This window comes from Macrotis lagotis, chromosome 1 (genome assembly GCF_037893015.1).
Source record: "Macrotis lagotis isolate mMagLag1 chromosome 1, bilby.v1.9.chrom.fasta, whole genome shotgun sequence".
In the NCBI taxonomy this organism is placed as follows: Eukaryota; Metazoa; Chordata; class Mammalia; order Peramelemorphia; family Peramelidae; genus Macrotis; species Macrotis lagotis.
In genome coordinates this window covers 30158826-30184600 of record NC_133658.1, presented here as the reverse complement: position 1 = coordinate 30184600, position 25775 = coordinate 30158826, and the positions used below count along the sequence as shown (strand labels likewise).

The 25775-nt window shown below is 33.6% G+C and overlaps 1 pseudogene; it reads left to right on the top strand.

The window, feature by feature from the left end:
* Positions 1-24738: 24738 nt before the first annotated feature.
* On the top strand, positions 24739-25497 carry LOC141492922 (thiamine pyrophosphokinase 1 pseudogene; annotated as a pseudogene).
* The last annotated feature ends 278 nt before the right edge of the window (positions 25498-25775 follow it).

Sequence of the window (25775 nt, the reverse complement as noted above, 5' to 3'; positions counted from 1 at the left end):
GTCCTAGGGCAAGCCACTTAACCCCATTTGCACTGCAAAAGCCTAAAAATAAAATCTTCGTCAAAAAGTAGTGATTCTACCATGTCCATTTCCTAGTCAAAAATTAAACTTTTCCATACTGACTTTAAGCCCAAATATGACTTTCAACTTGACATTAACACATTCATATTCTTGCTGAAGACTAAATTTTAAGAGATTTTATCTCATTCTTCTTCTTCATCTGTAATTCACAATAGCCAAATATACCAGTCCTAGAGCTGTTTCTAGAAGAGAGATTTCTATCTCTCTTCATTGTCCTGCATTATATTGCTATGCATTCATGAAATGCACACTCTCTTTTTTTTTAAATGACTTTAAGATTTATTTTAAATTCCACTACTATGCATAACCTTTCCTAATCTCTCAATATATTAATGCTCTCTATTGATTTTAAGTGTTTTAAAATGTCTTTATTCTAAAACACATAACTCATTTAAATGAATTTTCCCTACTGATTCAGGTGTTTTTTTTAATTTCTGTCTAAGCAAAAAAATGCTGAATTTAGACAAGGAGAATTTGCAATAACAATTTTTCCAGAACTGGCCAGTTGAGCTACATAGAACATAAAGTCTACTGCTAATAATTATCAAAAGCACAATCAATTTTGCTATCAACTGAGAAGACTAGAATGTATATTTAACTGGGTTCCCCATGAAAATCATTCTTTTCTTAAAGAATAGAATGAAATATTTCTCCTAAAATAATTAAGAGAATGGAAATGAAGATGATAAAAAGTATAAGTGAGAGATATATGGTTAGCTGTCCTTTGTTCTTGAAGAGGACAAAAATATGAGTTTGAAAGGCTATATAGCACAGGTAGGACATGATTCATGTGGATACGTGGAGTAGAGATATCTCATCATTTGTGCATTTTATCACTTTTGACCTGCTGCAGTTCTACCTTGCTCAAAGAACACAGCACCTTCTTTGATGCTGGCACATCAACTGAGTTATCTTTTGCCAGGATCTCCCATGGCTCACAATCAATTCCAAAGTTCTTCAGAGTCCTTTTTCTAACCTTTCTGTGAGAGCTTGCCTTATGTGAACTCTCCATAAAATATTCTTTTTAGGCAAACTTATATTTGGCATGTCATCAAGGTTATCAGTCCATGGAAGTTGTCTTTTCTCCAGTAGAGTTTGAAAGTTTGAGTTAAGCTTGAGGAAAGATCTCAATATCTTGACAGATGATCTTCAGAAACTTCCTAAGATAATTCAAATGGAAGTAATTCATTTCTTGACATGACACTGGTATACTTTCCTGTTTCACAGGCATACAATAGTGCCATTGGCATAAAATCTCTGTAGACCCTCAGTTTGTTGTTAGACAGCGTAACCTCTACTTTCTGACATTTTCCTTTGGAGGCTCTCAAATAGTGACCTATCTTTGATAGTGTGTGCATCAAATTTATTACCCATGTATCCATTCTGGGAAATTTTAATGCCAAAGTATATCCACAGTATTCAAATTTTTTTCCATTTACACTAAACAATGACTCAGTGTATGGATGGTGTGGTGCTAGGGGATGGAGAATTTATGTTTCCTTGATGTTAATGGTTGGACCACAATTAATACAGGTAACAGAGATTCAATTCACACTTTGCTGTATCTCCTCACAAAGGCTACATTGAATATACAATTATTGCCAAACAAGTAACAAAATTAAGTAACCACTCTCACTTTACTTTAATCTTGTTTTGCATCCTTTTCAAGTTAAATAATTCACCATTTGTGTGGTAGGTATTCTTCCTGCCTTTTTCATACTCATTAAAAGCCTTTGACAGCAGTATTGAAAATATCATGAGATAGCATGAGAGCAAACACATGGTCTTGCTTCCTTTCATTCGTGTTTATGAAAACATTCTGCATTACACAAAACCTGTACAAACACGTCATCATGAAACTTTCATACAATACTGAATAATTTCTCTGGGCAACCCAGTTTTGACATAATTTTTCACAAAAACTCATGACCGAAATATACACATCCCTTGGTCAGATCAATGAATATCTTTCAGATTTCTATTGTCCTTCTGTTATTTTACCTGGATCTGTTGAGCAGCAAACACTGTATTGACTGTTGCTCTATGGTTTATGAAGCCACACTGATTATCATGTAGATGACCATATTTTAGATGAAAGATCATTTTATTAAGCACAATTCTGGCAAAAATCTTTCCAGCAGGAGGACTAACGTCAGGGACTCCCAAGGCCCTCCAAAAACCTTTATAAAATGGCTCTAAATAAATGCTAGTTTGAAAGAATCCATGAAGAGATGGAGTGAAACATTTTTCCAGGATAAGACAACATAGAAGATCAGCAGGAAAGTTCTGTTATAACTGGGAACTAGCAAACCAGGATAAAGCCTAGGGGAGATTAAATCAGTGGCTCCAGGAATGGTTTCCAGACCTCACTGGAGACATGAAAGACAGCTTAAAAGTAGGAAGGGTCTGTTGCACTTGGGTGAGAATAGAGGACAATCTAGAGTAGGCCATGCCAACACAGACCTGACCAGCATGTCCTTTCACTGGCAAACCAGAAATAGGCCTGAAAATTCATTGAATCAAAAATGTCACGACTGCTTCTGGCAATCTTAGTACTAAGACAATAATAGGATCAGATGACACTTACAGGGATCCCTTTGCTAGCACTGAGGCAGAACTCCATTGCTTTTCTCATTCTTGGATCCAGGTTCCAAACTTGGGTAGCAGTCATAATGTGGGGAGGAACATTAGCACACCAAAGCTTGTAACCACAGAGGAACAAATGATGGAAAAAAACAAAACAAAAGCAAAAACCCTGATCATAGAAAGTTACTATGGCACAAGGAAGATCAAAAGTCAAAGCAGAATAAGAAAATAAAATCGAAGCTCCTACATCCAAAGACACCAAGAAAAATATCAATGATGCTTAGGTCATAAAATAACTCAAGAAAAAATTGGAAGGAAAAATGACAACAATGTAAGAAAATCATGAAAAATGAGTGAATAGATTGATAAAAGAGAGACAAAAATGCTGAAAATAAACATATGATCTTAACAAATTGATAAAGTTAAAAGTTTCAAGAGTTAGAAAAAGCCAATGAGAAGAATAGTTCCTTATAAAGTACAAATAATCACATGGAAAATGATCAACAGGACATCATTGAAGAAAATAATTCCTTAAAAATTAGAAATGAACAATTTAAAGCTAATGAATTTATGAAAAATCAAGAAATAATAAAACAAAAGCAAAACAATGAAAAATAGAAGAAAATGGGAAACATTTCATTGGGGGAAAACTGATCTGGAAAATAGATTTAAATAGATTTATGGTACTACTTAAAAGGCATGATAAAAAAAATTGAAATCATCTTTCAAGGAACAATCAAGGAATATTACCTTGACATTCTAGAAGCAGAAAGTAAAATAGAAATTGAAAGAATTAAAATATCACCTCCTGAAAGATCCCAAAATGAAAACTCCCAGAAATATTACCTCCAAATTCTAGATGCCTGGTCACGGAGAAAATACAGTGAGAAAGAAACATTTAAAGTATTGTGGAGTCACAGTCAGTATAAGACAAAACTTAGCAGAGTCTACTTTAAAGGATCATAGGGCATGGTATATAATATGCCACAAGGCAACAAAAGGATGGCAGACTTTTTCAGCAATACTTGGCATAGCTTTTCAGGGTAAAAAATTGACGTTCAGTGAAATAGGAAATTTTCCAACTTTTCAGACCAAAACAAAAGGAAATTTGACTTTAAAGTACAAGACTCATTAGAAACAAACAAAAAAAGGTAAAAAGAGAGAAAAGAAATCATTAGGGACTTTATGATGTTGAACTGCTCATTTGATTCAAGTGAAAATGATACTGATATCTGATGCAAATTTTCTTATTATTGTGACAGAAGGATATAAAGATAGAGGGAACTGAATATGAAGGATGATAGCTAAAACAATTTTAATATGAAGGGATGATATCTAAAAAAATAAAATCAAGGGGTGAGAGGGGAATATTGGGAAAAAAGGTCAAAGGATAACTAAAATAAAGTAAATTATCTCACATAAATGGTAAAAAAAGCTTTTACATTGGAGGGCGAGTGGTATGAGTAGAAGAGTAGTGAGTGAGTCTTATTCTCATCAGAAATGGTTCAAAGAGGGAATATCACACAAATATATCTTAACCTACATAAAAGTAGGAGGTAAAGGGAATAGAGGAGGGGGATGATAAAGGGAGGTTAGATTGTGGGAGAGAACAGTCAGAAGCAACTTTTGGTGAAGGGCAGGGTGAAGAAAGAGAGAGAGAGAGAGAGAGAGAGAGAGGGAGAGAGAGAGAGAGAGTAGAATAAATAGGGCTTTGAGGAATAGAATGGATGCAAATATGGTAACCAAAAGTAACTGAAAAAAATTAAAGCAAGATTCTCTGATTAAGGCTTTATTTCTTCAATATATAAGAATTAATTCAAATTTAAGAAAATAAATACCATACACCAATTGATAAATTCTCAAGAACACAGTTTTCAGATGAGTTTATATATATATATATATATATATATATATATATATATATATATGAAATGCATATATATAGCTGCATTTAAAAATGCTCTAAATCATTATTCATTGGAGAAATGCATGTTAAAGCAATTCTGAGGTATTATCTTACTTATATTAAATTGAACAATAGAATAAAAATGGCAAATATTGGAGGGGAAATAGGGAAAATGAAACATTAATATATTGTAGGTGGAGTTGTGAAATGATTCATCAGTTCTGTGGAGCAATTTGTAACCATGTCCAAAAGACTATAAAACCTTGCATATCCTTTGACATAGCAATATTATTATTATGACAGAATCCATAAGGAAATTAAAATCAAAAGGAAAAGGACCAATATGTAGAAGAATATTTAGGGAAGTTATTTTCTCATGTCAACTAATAAGAAATTGAGGGAATGCCTATCAGTTGAGAATGACTGAACAACTTGTGGTATATGATTATGATGGAATCCTCCTCTTCTATAAGAAATGATGAGTTGGATGGTCTTATAAAAACCTGGAGAACCATAACAAGAATTGATTCAAAGTGAAATATACTGGATTCAAAGAAATAGAAAAATTATAGATCAGCTGTGAATGACTTAGCTTTTCTCAGCAGTAAAATAACCCTAGACAACTCTGAAGGATGTATTATGCAGAATATTATTCATCTCCTGAGAATGAGCTGATAGTTTTCAGAACACAGATTGCATGCTATATATATATATATATATATATATATATATATATATATATATATATATATATACACTTTTTGAGTTTTTTGGGGGAGGTTGAGTCTATATTTTCTTTCATTCATGCCTATTATAAAATGTTTTGCATAACCATACATTTATAATTCACATCAACCTGATGGTTTCTCAATGGTGATGAGGAAAGAGGAAGGGAACGAATTTGCAATTCAGAGTTTTAAAAATAAGTATTAAAACTTATTTTTACACTATATGGTGAAAAATAAAATTGCAATTTTAACATGCCAAAAGAAAGAATTTTGTTAGCAGTGACTGAGAGATTACACCATGTGCTTGCCACACAGATAACCTTTACCTTTATAGAGATGAACACAAGAGGTACCCTTGAGTCCTGGGGCATAACCTCCTTTTGTAAAATAACTGTGGAAGTTTCAGTTAGCTTTTATATGAGCTATGGAAAATCTGTGTTGCAAATATCTTGTGAAAATCTTTTCTTTAGTTCAAAATTCAACTAGAGAGGGAATGATGTCAACCTGATGTCATTGGTCTAACACTTTACTGATGACAGTATGATCAGAACATTCAATGGAACTACTCAGTTGATCTTTCCAGAATTGTGTTCTTTTTACTAATCAATTTGAGTCCAATATCACTGGGTGTTTAATATTCACCATATGTCTTTGGTCCATAAATTGCCTTCAGATTATTATGTAAGGATATCTTGATTTTTTATTATCATCTTAAAACTGAATTTCATCTGCCATCTTGTTGAGTCAAGAGTCCTGCATCTCTCTAAAATTCACTTGGAATAGACATTTTTGAAGACATTAACCTCTTTCTTCTTAGAGACAGACTCTCTTGCTGGAACCACGCCCCCTCCTTCACCATGAAGTTCTTGTTTTTCATTTAACAGTTTTTGAATTTCTCCATTATTTTCATTAAATAATTAATATAATTATAGCAATATAATTAATGCAATTATATTAATATAATTAATATAATTATATTAGTATAATTAATATGAATGATATAATATAATAATATAATAAATAATAATTAAGTAATAAATCATTTTCATTAAATCAAATTTGATGTTTGTGAATGTTCTGGCCAAGAGAAGTAAAGGCAGTGCTGTACACCACATCTCTGAAAGCTGCTCACCCTTTTTCTTCTCTATTGTTGCCAGTTATATGTTGGTTCAGCTTTATTTCCAAGTCAGCAGCTACCTTCCCACTCAGAGATCCCCTCAAATCTTTTGACATTAAGTCTTCTAGAAATTATATTGTCTTAGGTCAACTGTTTTTGATGAATGTAAATTCATCTTGAGAAGAACAAATCTATGAACAGTCAAATAATCTGCACCACACATTGCATTTAATCACATATCCTATTAAATCCCATTATTTGTTATGAAGATTCATCTCTGAAGTTTCATTTTGTTTAAGTAGATGGAAGAGAGTGTTGGTGATAGAAAGGTCATGAGATGCATGTCTTCAATAATATATGTTTGCTGTCTTCAAATTTATTTCTCCCATCAATTCACTGCCATATAGAGCAGCCTATACTTATTGAAGAATTAAAATAAACTAGAATTAGAAACTCATTGCCTTTCAGCAAATTAATACTAAGGGTCTCAAGTTCTTCATAATTTTTCTCTGACTTCATCAGAGTTCATCATGGTGGAAACATGGACATTGATGAGGATGTGATTTCAAGTAGCAATCAAATTGTCAAGACGCTGCCATTTATTACTTTTGTTAGGTTTATAAAGTTATTTATTACATTAGTTTTAATTGCAATATCACATGCAAGTTTCACAAGGCTCCCTTTCATTATGGAAACTCCTGAAGATAAATGTATCCTGGTTGTGTATTTGGTCATGTATTTGGTTGTGATACCTACAGAATTCTCTTGCAACAAGTGTGGAAACACAAAGAATACAAAGAGTAAAGGTTAAGGATTAGAGTATACTCTATTACCTTTCAGCTAAAGTTAAAAAAAAAGTAGCAATTTTTATCTGCGACAAAGCAAAAGCAAAAGCAAAAATAATTGTTATTAAAAGAGATAAGCAGGGAAACTACTTTTCAGTAAAATCTATCATACAGAATAAAGTGATATCAATACTAAACATATATGTGTTATTTGAGGCAGCTAGGTGGCACAGTGGATAAAGCACTAGTACTGGAGTCAGGAGGACTTGAGTTCAGATCTGGCTTCATACACTTAATAACTACCTACAGGCCACTTACTGCCTTGTAAAAAGAAAGCTCCCCCAAAAAACATATGTACCATAACATCCAAATTTTAAATAAGTTAATGAGTTAAAGAAGAAATAGATATTAAAATCTTAATAGTGGGGGACTTAAATTTGACCTTTTATGAACAAGATAAAGCCATGCACACACACCCCCAAAATAAAAAAAAAAATATCAAGAAGTGAATAGAAAGTTAGGAAGCATAGCTATTATGAACATACAGAGAAAATTTAATGGGAATATAAAAAAGTATAGCTTTTATTTTCAGTGGAATATTACACCTAAAATTAACCATGTGGTAGAGCATAGTAGGAGAAATATTAAATTCAATCTTTTCAGATTATACTGCAGTAAGAGTGACATTCAATAAGGGTTTGTGAAAACCTAGATTAAAATTAAATTGAATGCTACAACTGAAGTAAAAAAAATCAAATAGAAATCCTGATTTCACATAAAGTGAAAGCAAAAATAGATCTAATTAAAAGATAAGAAAGTATAGTACATAATGCTAAAAGTTATCATAGGCAAAGAATCACTATCAATATTGGATCTCTGAAAAAGGCCCCATTTCTCAAATATATAGAGAAATGATTCGAGTTTATAAGAATCCAAACCGTTCCCCAAATGATAAATGATCATAGAATATGAAGAAAATTTTCAGATGAGAAATTCAATAGGCATATGAATAAATGCTCCAAATCACTTTTAATTAGAAAATAAACAGGCCTATGATTAAATGCTCTAAATTTTTGAGTAGGAAAAGGCAAATTAAAAAAAAAGCTCTGTGGTAACTTATATTTTTCAGATTAACTAAGATAGCAAAAAATTATAATTGTTAGAGAGAATGTAAGGAAAACTGTGATACTAATGCATTGTTGATGGAGCTGTCAACTGATCAAATTATTCTGGTAAACAATTTGGAACTATGACCAAAGGGCAACCAAAGTATGCATATCCTTAGATTTTATAATTAATAAGTCTGTATTCCAAAGAGATAATTAAGAAGACAGAGAATATTTATAGCAACTATTTTCTGGTGGGATATTCACCAAACAAGTTGTGGTATGTTAATGTGATGGAATACTTTAATGCAATAAAAAATGGTAATCATGCAGATTTTGGAAAAAAAAACCTCTAGAAAGATTGGTATAAAATGATGCTAATTGAAAAGAATGAATAGAACCAGGAAAACATTAAATGCAGTATCAATAACTTTATGTGCTGATCTACTGCAATGAAAAAGCTCAGAAAAATGGTGACACAAGATAAATACAAAGGACTTAAAAAAGAAAACATGATCCATATTCAAATAACTGATGAATTCTGAAGGCAAATCAAATATTTTTTTTTCTTAATTCTTCATGTTTTTTGTTATTCCTTTAGCTCTGTTTCTTTTTCCACAAGTTTTACTAACATTGAAATTTGGTTTACATGATGACACATCTATAACCTATTGCAAATTGTGTTTCATTGTTGGAAGAAGAGAAATGATTCCAGTTTATAAGAATACAAATCATTCCCCAAATGATAAATGATCATAGGATATGAAGACAATTTTCAGATGAGAAAATCAATAGGCAATATTTTTGTACAAGTGATGTTTTTACCCTTTTTCATCATTTCTTCAGGGAATAGACCCAGTAGTGGTATTGCTGGGTCAAAGGGTATGCACATTTTTGTTGCCCTTTGGGCATAGTTCCAAATAGTTCTCCAAAAAGGTTGGTTGAGTTCACAGCTCCACCAACAATGTAATAGTGTACCAGATTTCACACAAGTGTGTGTTATTTATTCTCTGAGACACTTCTGATGAGAGTGAAGGTTCACACATTCCCTCTCACCTTCCCCCTTCCGACTCCATTGCAAAAGCTTTTTCTTGCTTCATATATGTGAAATAAGATAATGACAAAACACTGTACTGGACAAAATCATTGAATCTTTCTATGATATGTTGTTTAATCCATTAATTTTTTAAAAATTTAGGTAATATAGTTTCCAATTAATTTAGATCCATATTTCCATGGCTCTTCATTACATAATTTTTTTGTTGCATCATGATATTAAAAGGATGCATTTTATATTTCTGCCTTTGATTTTGAAGTATTTATGCCTTCATACATGATCAATTTTGTGTGGGTTGCATGCATTGCTGAGGAAAATATATTTTATGTATATTTTTTATAATACATATATATATATATAAACATACATATATATCCTTATTTAGTTTTCTCCAGAAATCTATTATATCTAAGTTTCCTAATATTCTATCCACCTCCTTAACTTCCTTCTTGTTTATTTTGTGGTTAGATTTATCTATTTCTGAGAGAGGAAGGTTGAAGTCCCCCACTAGTACAGTTTTCATATCTATATCTTCCTTTAACTCCTTTAACTTCTCCTCTTAGATTATGGATTCTATATCATTTGATGCATATATTGATATTGCTTCATTATCTATGGTACCTTTTAGGAAGATGTAATTTCCTTATGTCATTTAGTTAGATCTAATTTTGCTTTTGCTTTGTCTAAGAGGTATTCTACTCCTACATTTTTTTTTAAATTTCAGCTGAAGCATAGGATATTCTGCTCCAGTCTTTTGCCTTTACTTTCTATGTATCTTGTTACTTCAATTGTATTTCTTGTAAATAATATTGTGTAGAAATCTGATATAAGGTATCTATTCTGCTACACATTTCTGTTTTGTGGAAGAGTTCATCCTATTCACAGTCACATTCTGCATTATCCTCCATCCTATTTTTTCTTGCACCCATTTTTATGTTTCTTATCCTTTCACCCTGTCTCTCCTCACCAGAATTTTTCTTCTGCCCACCACCTCCCTCAGCCTGCCCTGATTTCAATCATCCCGCCTTTTCTTTCCCTTATCTACTCCTAGTTTTAACCTCCTGACCTCCCTTTTATTAGCCACTTCTTTCCTTTTTTTTGTCTTTTCCCCAGTTTATTTCCTAATTGATGGAAGTGTATATGTTTTTCTTATTTTGAGTCACATCCAGTGAGAGTAAGATTCCAGAAATTCTCACCCCTCCCTTTTGTTTACACTACTGTAATAGGTCCTTTGACTTCATGTTTTAAATTTTTTTTCTGCCTCCCTCTTTGCTCTTGTTCCAGGACAATTATTTTTATATCTTAATTAATTTTTATATGATAACCTCAAAATCAACTTATGCTTACACCTTTCATTAGCAATACATTTCTCAAGAGTTATAATTATCAACCTATTTAGGGAGCTAAATAGTTTAGTCTTAATAATATTTTTTATTTCCTGTTTACCGTTACAAGTATCTCTTGAGTTTTATAATTTAAGATGAAATCTGCTTATCACTGGTCTTTTCATCAGAAAATTTAGAAGGTCCTCTTTTTCATTGAATGACCATCTTTTTCCCCGAAGGAATATATTGAATTTTGCAGGTATCTTTCCTTGGTTGTAATTCAAAATGTTTTTCTTTCTGGAATATCATATATCTGATAATGCTTTAATGTTGAAACTTCCAAGTCCTGTGTAATCCTGACTTTGACCCCTTTGTTTATCAGTATTTCTTCCTGACTCCCTGCAGTATTTTCTTTTTCAGTTGACAATTTTGAAATTTCACAAAAAAATATTCCCTGGAGTTTTCATTTTGGAATGTCTTTCAGGAATTAAATCTGTGGATTTATTCTTTTTGCTTGTGTGTGTGTGTGGGGGGTAAGGGGTTAAGTGACTTGCCCAAAGCCACACAGCTAGTAAATATCAAGTGTCTGAATCTGGATTTGAACTCAGAACTTTGTGACTCTTAAGAAGCATGATCTTTCTACTGTACTACCTAACTTCCCTCTGTGAATTATTTTAATGACTATTTCACCTTCTAGTTCTATGATATCAGGACAGTTTCAGTTTTCCTTGATGATTTCTTGTGATAGGCTGCCCCATATGTGGCTTGTAATATGTAACCTAAATGTGGCTATTTTGGGGGTTTTTTTTGATTATTTATTTCAGGTAGTTCAATAATTCTGAAATTATCTCTCTTGAATATATTTTCCACATCAATTTTTTAATCAATTTTCAATCATTTTTCTGGTGAGGTGTTTTATATTTTCTCCAATTTTTTTCATTGTTTTTATTATGTTTGACTGACCCTTGATGTTTCATTAAGTCATTAGCTTCCATTTGCTCAATTCTAATTTTTAAGAAATCATTTTCTTCAGTTATCTGTTTCATCTCTTTTTCCTTTATCTAGTTATAATTTTTAAAGGAATTATTTTTTTTGAATTTCCCAGTTTTATTTTATAAAGAGTTGCTTACTTTTTTCCATTTGGCCAATTGTGTTTTTGAAGGAGATATTTTCTTCAATCCCTTTTTGTGCTTCTTTTCCCAAGATGTTGAATGTGTCTTGTTTACCTCACATTTCTTTTCCTGAATTTTCTACTTGGGTTTCAAAGTGCTTTTCCTACTATTCCAAGAGGTCTTTGTGAGACCGATTCACATTCCCCTTTGGAGTTTTACGTGTAGGCTTTTTGCCACTATCCTCTTCTGACATGGTGTGCAATATTCCTTGTAATCCTAGCAGATTTCTATGATCAGGGTTTGTTTCTGTTTCTTACTGATTTTTTAGCAGATTTTGTGACTTTTAAAGTTTCATTAAACTCTTGGGCCACAGGGGCACTGACTAAAGCTTTCTTTACTGGGACCAGTGACCCGTCACAAACTTTCTGGTCTAGGTATTAATGGCTTCCCCAGTGTACTGGAGTTGTACAAACTAGTTGCCCTAGATGCAGAGGGATTCTGGGCCATGCCAAATGCCTTCTGGAGATTTTACAGCTAGCATACTGTGCCACTGGTCTGAGGAGCTTGGGTCTTGGTTGCTAATAAATGCTGTGACTGAGAGACCAATTGCTTCCCCAACTCCCACTTGCAATGAGTCATACTTTTCATATATTCAAGTGAGAAAGACATTTCCTGAAGTCCTTTCAAACTGTCTTAAGCTAGATAATTGTCCTACTTTGTTCTTTTGTGGATTCTGTCATTCTAGAATTCTTTACTTCACTTTATTAACAATTTCTGAGGGAAGCTGATAAGAGCTCTGGGAAGTTCCTGTCTTCTCTCTGCCACCTTGTCTCTGCCCCTTCCTTCCATTTCTTCCTTCCTTCTTTCCCTCTTCTAATTCTTCATTATGTATTTTCTTCTTTCCTTCCTCTTTTATTCCTTTTCTTTCTGACTCACTATAAATTCTGTCATTGATTTAAATAAGATATTTAGTCTAGCGGTAGCACTGATAGAAATGTAGTTTGCTGCTGATAATAATACTGATTGATAGAGGTATTTTATTTCATTGTCGTCCTTTTACATAATGCAACTAGCGAGGCACTGATATCCTTAGAAAGAAAGTTATTTAACCAAAGGTTATATAGCCAGGAGTATAATCAAAGTAGTTCAATGGCTAATAGTTTGTTTTTTTTTTTAATATTTTAATATTTATTTTTTTTGGCAAGGCAATGGGTTTAAGTGACTTGTCCAAGGCCACACAGCTAGGTAACTATTAAGTGTCTGAGGCCAGATTTGCACTCAGGTCCTCCTGACTCCAGGGTTAATGCTCTATCCACTGCACCACCTAGCTGCCCCTATGGCTAATAGTTTTAACACTTCATGAGGCTGTAGAGACAAAGTTTCTAACACTTACTAGAACTGGGATCTCTTATCAAGCTTTCTTGATAAATTCTCTTCCATCCTTCATTCTGAGATCTCCATTAAAGATGATTCCTTATCATCTAAGGTAATCAATTCCACATTTGTAAAGTGCCAATTGTTGGAATTTTTTTCTGTTGAATCAAATCTACATCTAATTATCAGTCTAGCTTTAATTCTTTAAGTCATAAGAGACCAAGTAGAATAAGTCTCAACCCTCTTTCATTTAACACCCCTTCAATTATTAGAAAATATTACTACTAATTAACATAGAATAAAAATGAAAAAATCAAAGATATTTACTATACACCAGACATGGTGCTAAACACTATAAAATAATTAAATGATTGATTTTTATGACAACTCTGATAAGAAGATGCTAAAATTATCCTTATTTTAGAGTTGAAGAAACTTAGTAAAACAGATTAAGTAACTTAAGCCAGGATCCCATAGCTATTATGTGCCTTGGGTCAGATGAATTCCTATTTTCCTAATTCCATCGCTAGAGCTTTTTTGACTATATAATGTAGCTAATAACTAACATAATATAATCAAATATTACAAGCTTCAGTGAGCCTTACAGGTGATCTGGTATAAATATTTCATTTCATATATGAAAAAAGATTCTAGATTTTTCCTCATTAGGTTTTACTCAGATCACCTGAATTTCTATCTAGAATTCTTTCACCAATAGTAAAGTAAGATGACAGTACAAAATGACCTCTAAAGTTATTTTTATCTCACAATCCATCCTTTATACTTTACTTTATGTATTTTCCTATACTTGTAAAAAAGGTGCAGTACACTCTAGTGGAGAATAATTATCTAGCCTGTTTTCTGCTACTGAATCTGGGGTGTAGGGTGTGTTGAAGGGAAACTAATACCTAGCTATGAAGACTTGGTATGAAAGCTTTTTTCAGAGCTGCTTTTCACCTTTGATATCCACCTAAGCCACCTATCTCCTGTGGTTCTAAGAAGCTGTAATATGATAAAGCATTTTGGCAGGTGGGCTAAACCAGTTTGAGGGTAACTGAGGAATTCTCAGACTCATTGATGAGTAGCTAGTGGTGTCTAATGCAAACATGTGAAGTTTTCCACTGGTGGAATGGGCAGAAGAGAACAATTAATTCTAGTGTCCATGAAGTCAGCTGAAGCAGGTAGTGTGGAGTGCTTACAACCTAGTTTGACATCAGAGACTCCAAAGACATCCACTGTATCTAGAAACAACACCAGATGTGGTCACTCTGTCTTGCTATGTCAAAATTTGGTTGTCTGGAAAAGTTCATCACTAGTGGATATCAGTTTCATGACCATGTGCGATTCTGAATAGTGAACGATGCTCTCCATTGGTTCCATGTTTTTTGTATGATGTTTTCAGTCATGTTATCAAATGCCATCACTGAGGTTGAATATGGGCTCAAGGTCAGCTATAGCAGTAATAGCAAATTCTTTAACCTGAAAAAAACTACAAGCCAAGACCAAAGTGGAAGGAGTGTTGGATTCATGGTTTTCGTTTTACAGATGATTATGCTTTCAATGCAGTCTCTGAAGCTGAGATGCAGCAACGTGTGGATTGATTCTCCACTGCTTGTGCTAATTTTGGTCTAACAATTAACACCAAAAAAACACAGGTGCTCCATCAGCAAGCACCACAATGGAAAAGTTATGAGTACTGTGGAAAAGTTCACTTACCTTGGCAGTGTCCTTTCCAAGGAGGTACACATTGACAATGAAGTTGACATTGGCATTGCCAGAGCTAGCTCAGTATTTGGAAGACTCTGAAAGAAAATATGGGAGAAAAGAGATATTGGACTGATTACCAACCTGAAAGTTTACAGAACTGTTGTGCTGACCTCATTGCTAAATGCCTGTGAAACCTGGACAGTCTACCAGCGCCATGTCAGGAAACTTAATCACTTCCATTGTCTTAGGAAGATTCTGAAGATTACCAGACAGGAAAAGATACTAGGCACTGAAGTCTTTCCTCAAGGAAAACTCCCTAGCATTCCAACAGAGAGTGCAACTATGATAGCCTGGACACAAAAGTTTGAATGCCAGATGTATGCTTCCTAAAAAATCCTGTTTTACAGAGAATTCATCCTGGGTAAGTACTTACATAGGAATCAGAAGAAGTGATACTGAGACACACTGAAAGTCTCATTAAGAACTTTAGAATTGATTGTATAGCATGGAAGACACTGGCAAAGGACCCACCCAGCCCTCATCAATGAGGGTGCTGAAGTCTTCTGAGGAAGGCAAAATTGAAGCAGCTCAAAGAAAACTTCCATACGTAAATTTAGAGGACTTACTCCAGTTGTTCGTATGGACTATTTGTCCCTGATCCCGTGGAAGAGTATTCTGAGCTTTTATTGGTCTGGTCAGCCACAGTTGGACACGTAATTTGTCTCAAATATAGTGATGTCATTTTGGTCTTCCTCTATAATGGACAAGAGCCAAAATCAAAAACCAACCAACTAAAGAAAAACCTTAATCCAAAAAGAATTTGGCAATGCCTCACATTACCCATGTGAAAAGGAGGATGGCGGATACTTCTTGCTTTTTGTTTTATGTTGGATCTTTTTAAATTGTTTTATTTTTCCCATTGACATGACTGATGAAAAGTTAAAAGGATTAGGAATATGTAATTAGACCAACATCCAAAGCTATATTTTATGATCATTTCAAGCTGAAAAAATTGCAAAATGGGACATTTTGCCTATGGTTAATCTTTGATAAAAAAAAAAAGAGATCAGTTTAAGAGTAATAAACGTTTGCAATGAAGGCCTCACTTTCCATTTACTCATTTATGCACTGAATCAGTGTAGGGAATTTGATGCTTTTTCAATTGTACATGAAAGGGGAATGAAATACAGTGTTAATCATGGAAAAGTTAATATTGATCTTTCTTAGAATATTCACTCTGCTGAAAATTCTCATTACATGAATTGGGGAAATATTACAACCACTTGGGATAAGTAAATGTTAACTTAGTCATCATATTGGTATGCATTTTTTTTCAGTAGAGTAGATAAGTTAAAAGCTTTTTAGATAAGAAAACTTTGTGAAATTGCTTGTAGTGATTTCTACTAAAGTTCTCTTCTATATTTTTCTAGGTTGTATGCAGAACTGGCTCCCCAAACAGGAATTGGCTGAATCCTAGCCTTTTTTTTTTGGAGTTCTGGTTTTCATCTACTTAATCTTACCCCAAAAACACATCTACCTACTAAGTAGTACCTACCATTCTGCTGGTTTATTACTGTCTAGTGAAATTCTGGTTAAGTGGATAAATTGATGGAGTTTGACTTAGGAATTAATCAATCAATGAAAATTATTAAGTTTTGACTATTTTCTAAGACCTTATGCTCTGAAGATATGAAGAGACATGTTGGACAGAAAGAATTGATTTCCCTTCTCTGTAATACTTACTTGCCTATCCAAAACCTTCTCACTTCTCCAGAACACAACTGCAAAGATACAAAATATTATTATTTGTGGAAATTAAGGTCAAAATCATACAGAATATAAGACTTTGATTATTCATGCATCTGCACTGGAGAGAACTGTAATAAACTTTTTTCCATTACTTGCACTCCATAGGGATTGAATTTAATGTATTTTCATTGTAACTCTAGCTTTGATAATAATAAGAAAATGTTGTTATTGGTTTTGAAGAGGATCAATAGAATCAAAAGATGATGTCTTGCTTTATGCATAAATTGGATTTCAGTGGCACCTAGTTAGACAACATTAGCAATCTCATTCTCTCTTCCAGATTCATCAAAGTCAAATGGAAAAATAAAAACCAAGATTACTGGTTATGTCTCAGAATACAGTGGATGAACTTGACATCTCTGATATCTGATCAAGCTATAAGTCTTTCTCAATGCTTGCTTAATCTACCTTCATGGCCACTGGAACAAATTGTTTTCATTTGCCTATTTGTCCAAGGAAAGTCATTGAATGATTAGAGTTAACATCCTTCTAAACACCAACAGTTTTGAGACCCATTGGTTATCCTCAACATGGTTTAGACCGTGAAGAGGGTTTTGCTAAGTTGTAGTTGCTGTGTATGCTACAGTTTCTTGGAGTCACAGGTGAAAGATGGGAGAAAGTTATACCCCCATAGGTCGATGACAAGCTTTGAAATGAGTTTGTCAATTGTGCTAATCCTCCTTGAACATATTTAGGTATTGGATAGAAGGTAGAAGAAACTAAATCAAATTTTGTCGACTCTCATTTTTGAGTAAGGACAGTTCCTGTCTAAGAGACTTCATTCCCATCACCTTAAGATGATCAACTTTGTCATATTCTCTTTCCTTAGACTTGTCTATTAACATAAATTAGGAGAATATAGAAATTTGAGCTACAATGGACATTGCTGATCAGTTAAACTACAAATTATTTTGCCTATGAATTCATATGTTTCTGACTCAGATTTGTTGAATGATTACCCAAAGTCACAAATGTATTAAGAATAAAAGTAATAGAACATGCATCTTTTCTGTCACAACTGTACTCACTTGGATAAGATTCCATAGTTATAACTTTAATCAGTTTCATATCTCACATTTGCCTTTAATATGTTATATACATACATGAATACCATTTGATGCCATATAATATAAGGATCACTGGGTTTAGCATCAGATTATCTGGGTTCCAATACTTCTAATAATTGGTTCTCTTTGACAAGAAACTTATGCCTTCATTTGTTTGATTTTCTCATCTGAAAAATGAATAAATTGTGCTGAATGCTTGAACCTGGCTCTAATAATATAAAATGTGATGGTTGGAAAAAGGGCTTCAGGGAAGAGAGGTAAGATAATGACAAACAAAAACCACTTAGAACATTATTCATTGAGTGTCACAGCTCTTCAAGCAATTTAATCTCAGGCAGTGAGAAACAAAATAATTGCACCTACTTGCCCAACTTGGAGATAAAAAAGAAACCAATATACATTGATTCCAAAAAACTTGAATGAATACATTTTCCTCTAGATCTTTGTGCACATGTAGGTAGCTGACTCATACCAAAACACTTTATGTTTGTCTCTGCATTGCCTAAAAGTCATGCATTTTGTCTGCTAACACTGTAACATTGTAAAAGGTACTTGGATTTCACAGGCAGGGGATGTATTTACCTTTCCCTATTCTCAGTGGTTAATCCACCTGCATGAGGATAAAGCATCAAATCTCTGAAAGATTTATTCCCTTTATAAATGTTAAACTGATAGGGATATTTTTACATTTTTACAAAAACATTTTTTTTACCTTGTAATTGTTCACTGAATTTTATTTTATTTTTTTATCACATTTCCAAGGTATCTTCATTCCACTGATAGTCAGGTTAAGATGCTGTTTAATTTTCATCAAGTACAAGGAAAATGCACTTCCACACAAAAGGGCAAGAGTTAGAGACTTTTTTCTGTAATTTTTTTTTTTTACAATATTTCCCTTTATGCTTCCTAACTGTGCTCCTCTAATGTTTTTACATTTGGAGCTAAGTCTACAACTTTAAAATACTGATCCTTTTATCTGCAGGTTCTTCCTGGAAATACCAAACAGCATACATGAATAAAAATATATGGACTCCAGTCTGCTCCTTAGAGATGATCTGTGGCTTACTCATACCTCTTCCAAGTCAGGAACAATGTGATATTTGGTTTTAGGTTATAGGTAGCATTTCAGGAGGAAAAGAGATGATTATTTTCTATCAAAATCTGTTTTCACACAAGAAACCTACATGAAAGATGATACCCCCTTCCATGGTAACTCTTTTTCCAGGTAGACACTGATGGGGGCTCAAGAATAAACTGATAAATCAGTTAATTCTATTTAATTGTAATTTATTAATTTCAACATTCATTATTCAAGGTATCGTGGGATAAGAACTTTGACCAGATTTGGAGAAAGAAAAATCAAAATAAAAGTGGCATTGTCATCAGATATCATATATAATGAAGAAGTTACAAACTCCTAAAATATGGACCACTAATGGTTATTCCTAATACTATCATACATAATACTATCTGTTTGACCTTGGGCTAGTTACTTAACCCTATTATCCACCAAAAGCCAAAAAAAAAAAGAAAACCACCATGTTTTTGTCTTTAACATTCCCCTATTCAAGCAATCATGAATTAAATCTACTCTGGTAGTGGAGGTTTGGGAAGTAAGATTAGAAATCACATCAAGCATTATTGGTTTTAGTTTTGGATGTCTTATTGATATCCATTGACCCTTGATAAGTCATTTTCTCGGGACTTCATTTTTATTTGATATGCAAGTTATTAGAATAATATCATAGCTATAAACCCCATAAGACTGTATTTCTTTGAGCAGCAATATCACTCCTTAGGGTTCATGACAGGCTGGTTCTAAAATGACAAAGGAGAAATCTTTCTATTTAAGAAATAGAGACTATACCCTATGTAAGGAATACTGTGTCTTGTTTTTGGAGGTAAGATAAGATTCTTTGTTTACAAGTCTTGTCTTTATTTTATGATCCAAGTTTAAGAAAATATGTTTCTTGGCTAAAGGTTGAATATTATGCATATATACATATGCATATATATATGTGGATGTATATCACACAAAATTTTGAATATAAAATACCCTTTACCTCTGAGTGAAGGATACCTCTTGAGTATTATACTTTAAGAGATAAAAGAAAAATTATTTCACCTGGCTTAGAACTGCCTATATTTCTGGATATTGCAGCTCAGCTGCTACTATGTCTTCCAGTTCCTTAGGAGATGGCCTTCATCCATTGTAGAGAAATAATTTTCCATTTGGCATTAAAAAAGTAAAATTTGGGGATAATTAGATTCTCTGAACTCTGCTAGTCTAGTGTTTGAGCAAGAGGAACTCACTAATTTCCTGATCTAAGACTTTTCTTTTGGGAGAAATAAGCTGTTCAAGTTTCTTTTGATATTCTGCTTTGGCTTAGATTTTTGTGAGATAAGTTAGCTTTGACCAACTGTGGAAAGATTATGGCCATAAAAATTACCATAATGATGGTATGATGATGGTATAATGGTATGATGGTAAGATCATGATTTGACCATTGAGAAATAGGTTAGTATTACCATACTGTCACAAGTTTGTCACCATAAAAATACCATACTGATGCTTTGCTCAGTTATTCTATTGCCATGGTGGTCTTGAAGATATGAGAAAGACCCACATTTGAAAGATCAGTCTTTCACTGTTTCTAGAACACCACCAGTAATTCTATTTCCTATTCTATCAGGCCACTGGGTTAAGAAGATTCTGGAAGGAGCAATGAGAAAGATGACTTTGCATATAACCGCCTTCACTTTAATCTACATAATATGAATGTCGTGTCATCCTTCACTTGATGTCATGATGTACTTCAATTATTAGACACTAGTAATACTACAGAGGCAATTGTGCACATGATGAAATACTGGAGAAAACCCTCAGTGGAAGTCTTGAAATAATGATCAATAAATTGTCTAGGATTTATTTTTACAGAGTTTGCATTGATTTCTTCTATATTTTATATATTATCATTACTTCCCCTAGTATCCCTGGCTAGTCTATTTTTAAAGAGCTGTCTCATAAAATAAAGGACATTTTTTAAACTGAAAAGAAAGAAAAATGGCTATAAATGAATATATACATCGAAATATCAGAAAATTTGTGCAGTAAATAATTGTGGATCTTCTACCTATACAAAAGGAGAAAATAGGCTTATTTTGTCATATCTCTTCTGTAGAACCATGTTTCAGCAAACATTTATTAAATATTTGCAATTTACTTTATACTTTGCTATGTAATGTTGATACAAAGAAAGGTAAAATGGTAGTCTTTGCTCCAAAGAAAGGATAAGCTAAGGGGTAAATAAAAATGCAAATATGTACAAATAATGTTCTGTCAGGATACAACTGAAGATAATCAGTAGTGTGGAAGCACTAGAATAAAGTTTGGTCAGAAAAGACTTCTTGTAAAAGCTTAAATTTGAATATGAAGGAAGTCAGGAAAGCTGCCAGCCAAACATAAAGAAGAAGATTGTTGGCATGGAGAACAGTCAGTGGAAATGCTGGGCATTCACCTGCATGACTAGGAATAAGACAAAGACAGCAAACTGAAGAAGAAGTAAGGTTGTCTATCATGAGTTCAGTTTAGAAAAGTTGAGATTAAAGTTTTATGAAATATTCTGTTTGAAATCTCTAATAGGTAATTGAAAATTTGAGGCTGAAGATTAGGAGAAGAGTTTGGACTGAATAAGGAGATCTCCTAGAGATGATAATTGAAAATGTTTGAGTTGATAAGATAGCCAAGTAAACTTGATAGACAGAGAAAGGAAGAAGGTCTAAAAAAGTATTCTGGACACATTATTTTTAGGGAGCATCGAGAATATGTGATGGGATAAGTTCAAAAATTCTGACTAGGAAGCTGCTTGCTTCAGACAAGGGAATGAATTTGAATATGAAGAATCTGTGTTCAAATTCAGCTCTGACACATTGCTTTTGTGACTTAAGTCGAATCTCATCTCGCTGGTCCCTGTAGCTATCATAAAAAATGCGTAATTTATATTTTATGAACTATAGTCTATGAAGGATGGTAAAACAAGAAATTAAATTCAGTAAGAAAAGTCTAGGAGTTTAAACGTAGTTGTTCAAGAATCTGCCCTTATATTCTTTCCCAAAATTTGCATAGAAAAATCCCCTTATGCTAAGTGAAACTATCAGGAAAAGTAAAGATAGAACAGAGTGAGTAATAATAACCAGATAATTGAAGCACAATATGGGGGAACTATAGTAGGAAAGGAAACCAGGAATAAGCAAATAAAAAAAATTAAGCATAATAATTCCAAGCAAGAATTGAAAAGGGTTTTAGAGCTACTCTCATTAAACTCACTGAGTTGATTAATAACAAACCTGAGTACCAGAAGCAAAATAAATTCCCTGACAATAAAAGTAAACAGCAAATGCAAGATTTGGAGCCAGGTCATTCTGATGTTTAAATTCACTTCCCTTTATGGAAAATGAAACTCATCTTTGCCGTATGTATGAGGGTCCATCCCAGGTAGGTATCTTGTGATAGGAGTCTGTTATTTATTGTTTGGGGCTTTGTTTGTAATTTTTCAAAGTCCGAGAAATAAGGAGTTGACCAAAGGTAAAGAATATCATTAACCAATAAACTAAAAAGTATCAACTACCATCCATGTGTAAAAAACCTCTGTGTAGTCCTGGGAATAGAAGGATAAAACGTCGTTCTTTGCTATGGAAGAACTTATATTCAATCAAGAAGACAGTATGGCATAGTTAAAGTATATGTCAAATGTATGCAAAATAAGAGGAGGGTATTACTTTGAAATCCATGACAGAATGATATGTTTTGGGCAGCTCAGGCTGTGACTCATCAGGCTAGCATGGAGGGTCCTAACACCAGAGCAGAGAGTTAGGGTCAAGTTCTGGAAAACTGGTGTAGCATTGGGCTACATTAGTAGCCGGAGCAAACCACGATGAGTGTAAACATCAGAATGGAAAACCTGGCCCTACCCCACCCCCCAGAACAAAAAAACTTGTGACTCTGTACTCTATACCACAGGATCAGAGGTCAAATGTTAAAATGAGTAAAAAAAAAATTTTAAAAAGCTAACCTTTGAAAGCTACTATTCTGATAGGGAGAATAAAAATGTCATCTCAGACGAAAGCAGTGACAACATTACTATAATTTGAAACCTCAAAAAGGTTTATGAGTTGTTCTAAAATTTGAAATAAATTTAAAAATCAAAAAAAAGAGTAATCACAGAAATGGATAAAAGATATTAGAGTCATGCAGGAGAATTTTACTGAAGAAAATATTCATTTTAAAAATAAAATTTACAATCTAGAAAATAAAATTGACTGACTTAAAAAGGAAAGTAGAGCATCTAAAAGTCCAATGAACCAACTGGAAAAGAAAAGACAAAAAGCTAACTGAAGAAAATAAAACCTCCAAAAGCAGAATTGGACAAATGGAAACAAATGACTCTATGAAAACCAATATTTCAGCAAACTAAGCCAAAAGGTTGAAAAAATAGAAAAAAAATGTAAAATATCTATTAAGAATAACAGTCAATTTGTAAAATAGATCCAGAAGAGATAATGTATTAATTATGGGTCTACAAAAAAGTCTGATTAGAAAAAGAGCCTAGAAAGTATCTTTAAGGAAATTATCATAGAAAATGCCCTAATATCCTAGAACTGGAAGAAAAATAATCCTTGAAAGATTCCATTGAGGAAACCCAGAAAGAGATCACAAAATAGAAAACTCCAAGGAATATTATAACCAAATTTCATCATTCTTAACTAATGGAGAAAATTCTACAAGCAATCAAAAAGAAGCAAGTTATATACCAGGCAGTTCTAGTCAGGGTACACAGGATTTATCAGCTTCCAGATAAAAGGATCAGAGTGTATAGAATATGATAATCTAGAAGTCAAAAGAGCTTAGATCATAACCAAGAATAAATCACCTTACAAAATTCAAAATATTATTTGAGGGGAAAAGATGAAAATTTTCAATAAAGTAGAAGAATTTTAAACTTCCCTGACTGAAAAGACCAGAAATGAACAGAAAATCTGATCTTCAAATACAAGCTTCAAGAAATGTACAAGGGGCAGCTAGGTGGGGCAGTGAATAGAGCACTGGTCCTGGAACCAAGAGTACCTGAATTCAAATTCAGCCTCATATACTTAGTAATTACCTAGTTATGTGACCTTGTTCAAGTTACTTAACCCCATTGCCTTGAAAAAAACAAACAAACCAAAAATAAATTTTAAAAAAGAGATATATGAAAAGGGGGAAATATTAGCCAATAAAACTAAACTGCCTGCATCCCAAATGGAAAGACAATATTTGTAACTCTTGAGAACTGCATTTCTCTTAGAACATTTGAAAGGTATATATTTAGACAAAGGGTATGAATATAAAATTGACTGCTATATGATCAAACTTTTAACTCTTGAGGGTTGTATTTCTAATGGGATAGTTGAATGGAGGATGTTCCTTGTCCTTAGTTATCAAAAAAGACCAAAATGACATCACTATGTTAGAGATAAATAAGAGTGTATCCATCTGTGGCTGATCAGAACAATGTGAGCCTCAGAATGCTCTAAGAGATAAGGCACAAATGATCTGTGTGAGCACCCAGAGTGGTAACTCTAAAGTTGCAGGTATATCACATTTCCTTTGATAGTTTAAATTCTGCCTTGAACGTAGAGCACAGCAGTCTCTCAGTGCAGCCATGCTTGGTGGTCCATGCTGCAAATCTATTCTGAAGCACTCAAGAGAGATTTTCAAGGTGTTCCTGTATCACATCTTCTGAGCCCCTTATTAGCCCTTGCCCTGCAAAAGTTTTCCATAAAACAGTCTTTTTGGCAAGCATGTTAGGCATTTTAACAATGTGGCCACATCATTGTAGTGTTTTCTTTAATAACAATAGAATGGGCCTCTGCTCCAAGCTCCATAGCTGCACCGCACCTTGCTGGTGGGCAGCTCCTTGAGCAGCTGTAAGCCAATAATTGAAATTGGAATGTCTGCTCCCCACTGGGGATTTGAAGTATTACCTATTGATCCTTAATCAGCCTTTGGACAGTAGTCATTTTCATCATCTGTGGAGCAAAACTGTTCTTAAAGCCTGTGCTGATGGAGGTGCTAACCGGTTGTATGATTTAACTGAAGATCAAGAGAGTTTCTTACCTGAGTACATCAGTGGAGATTTTGATTCTATTAGATCTGAAGTCAAAGAATACTACAAAGTCAAGGGAGGTGAACTTGTCTCAACTACTGATCAAAACTACACTGATTTTACTAAATGTCTTCGAGTACTCCAGAAGAAGATAGTAGAAAAGGACCTTCAGGTTGACATCATTGTGACTTTGGGTGGACTTGCAGGACGATTTGACAAGATCATGGCTTCTGTGGAGACTGTTTTTCATGCAACTGAGATCACTCCAATACCTATTATCATCATACAAGAAAATTCTCTTATTTGCCTGCTTCAGCCAGGAAAGCACAAACTCAATGTAAATACAGGATTTGAAGGTGATTGATGTGGCCTTATTCCTGTTGGACATCCATGTAAGCAAGTCACCACAACAGGCCTAAAGTGGAACCTCACCAATGATATGCTCATGTTTGGAACCCTAGTCAGCACCTCAAATACCTATGATGGCTCTGGTGTTGTGACAGTGGAAACGGATCATCCACTCATCTGGACCATGGACATCAAACATGACCCAGAAGATGACACTTCACACTCCACCCCTGCCCATGTCTGAACACCTGGAGGAATATCTGTATTGGAACAGCAATATAAGCCAAGAAGGGGAAGAGGGGGAGCTAGTATTTTTTATAATTGTTTCATGCATTTTTGGATATATCATTTTAATAGAGGGTTTCTAATTTTTTAAATTAGTTACATGTAATCAAAGTCAGTTGAAAAACACAAATTTGGATCAGTCCTTTCTATAATTCAAATTTGAATATTCACAGTAGAATTCACCAAAATTCACTTCTACAACAGTCCTCCCTTTGATGCTCCTAATACATTCCTCAG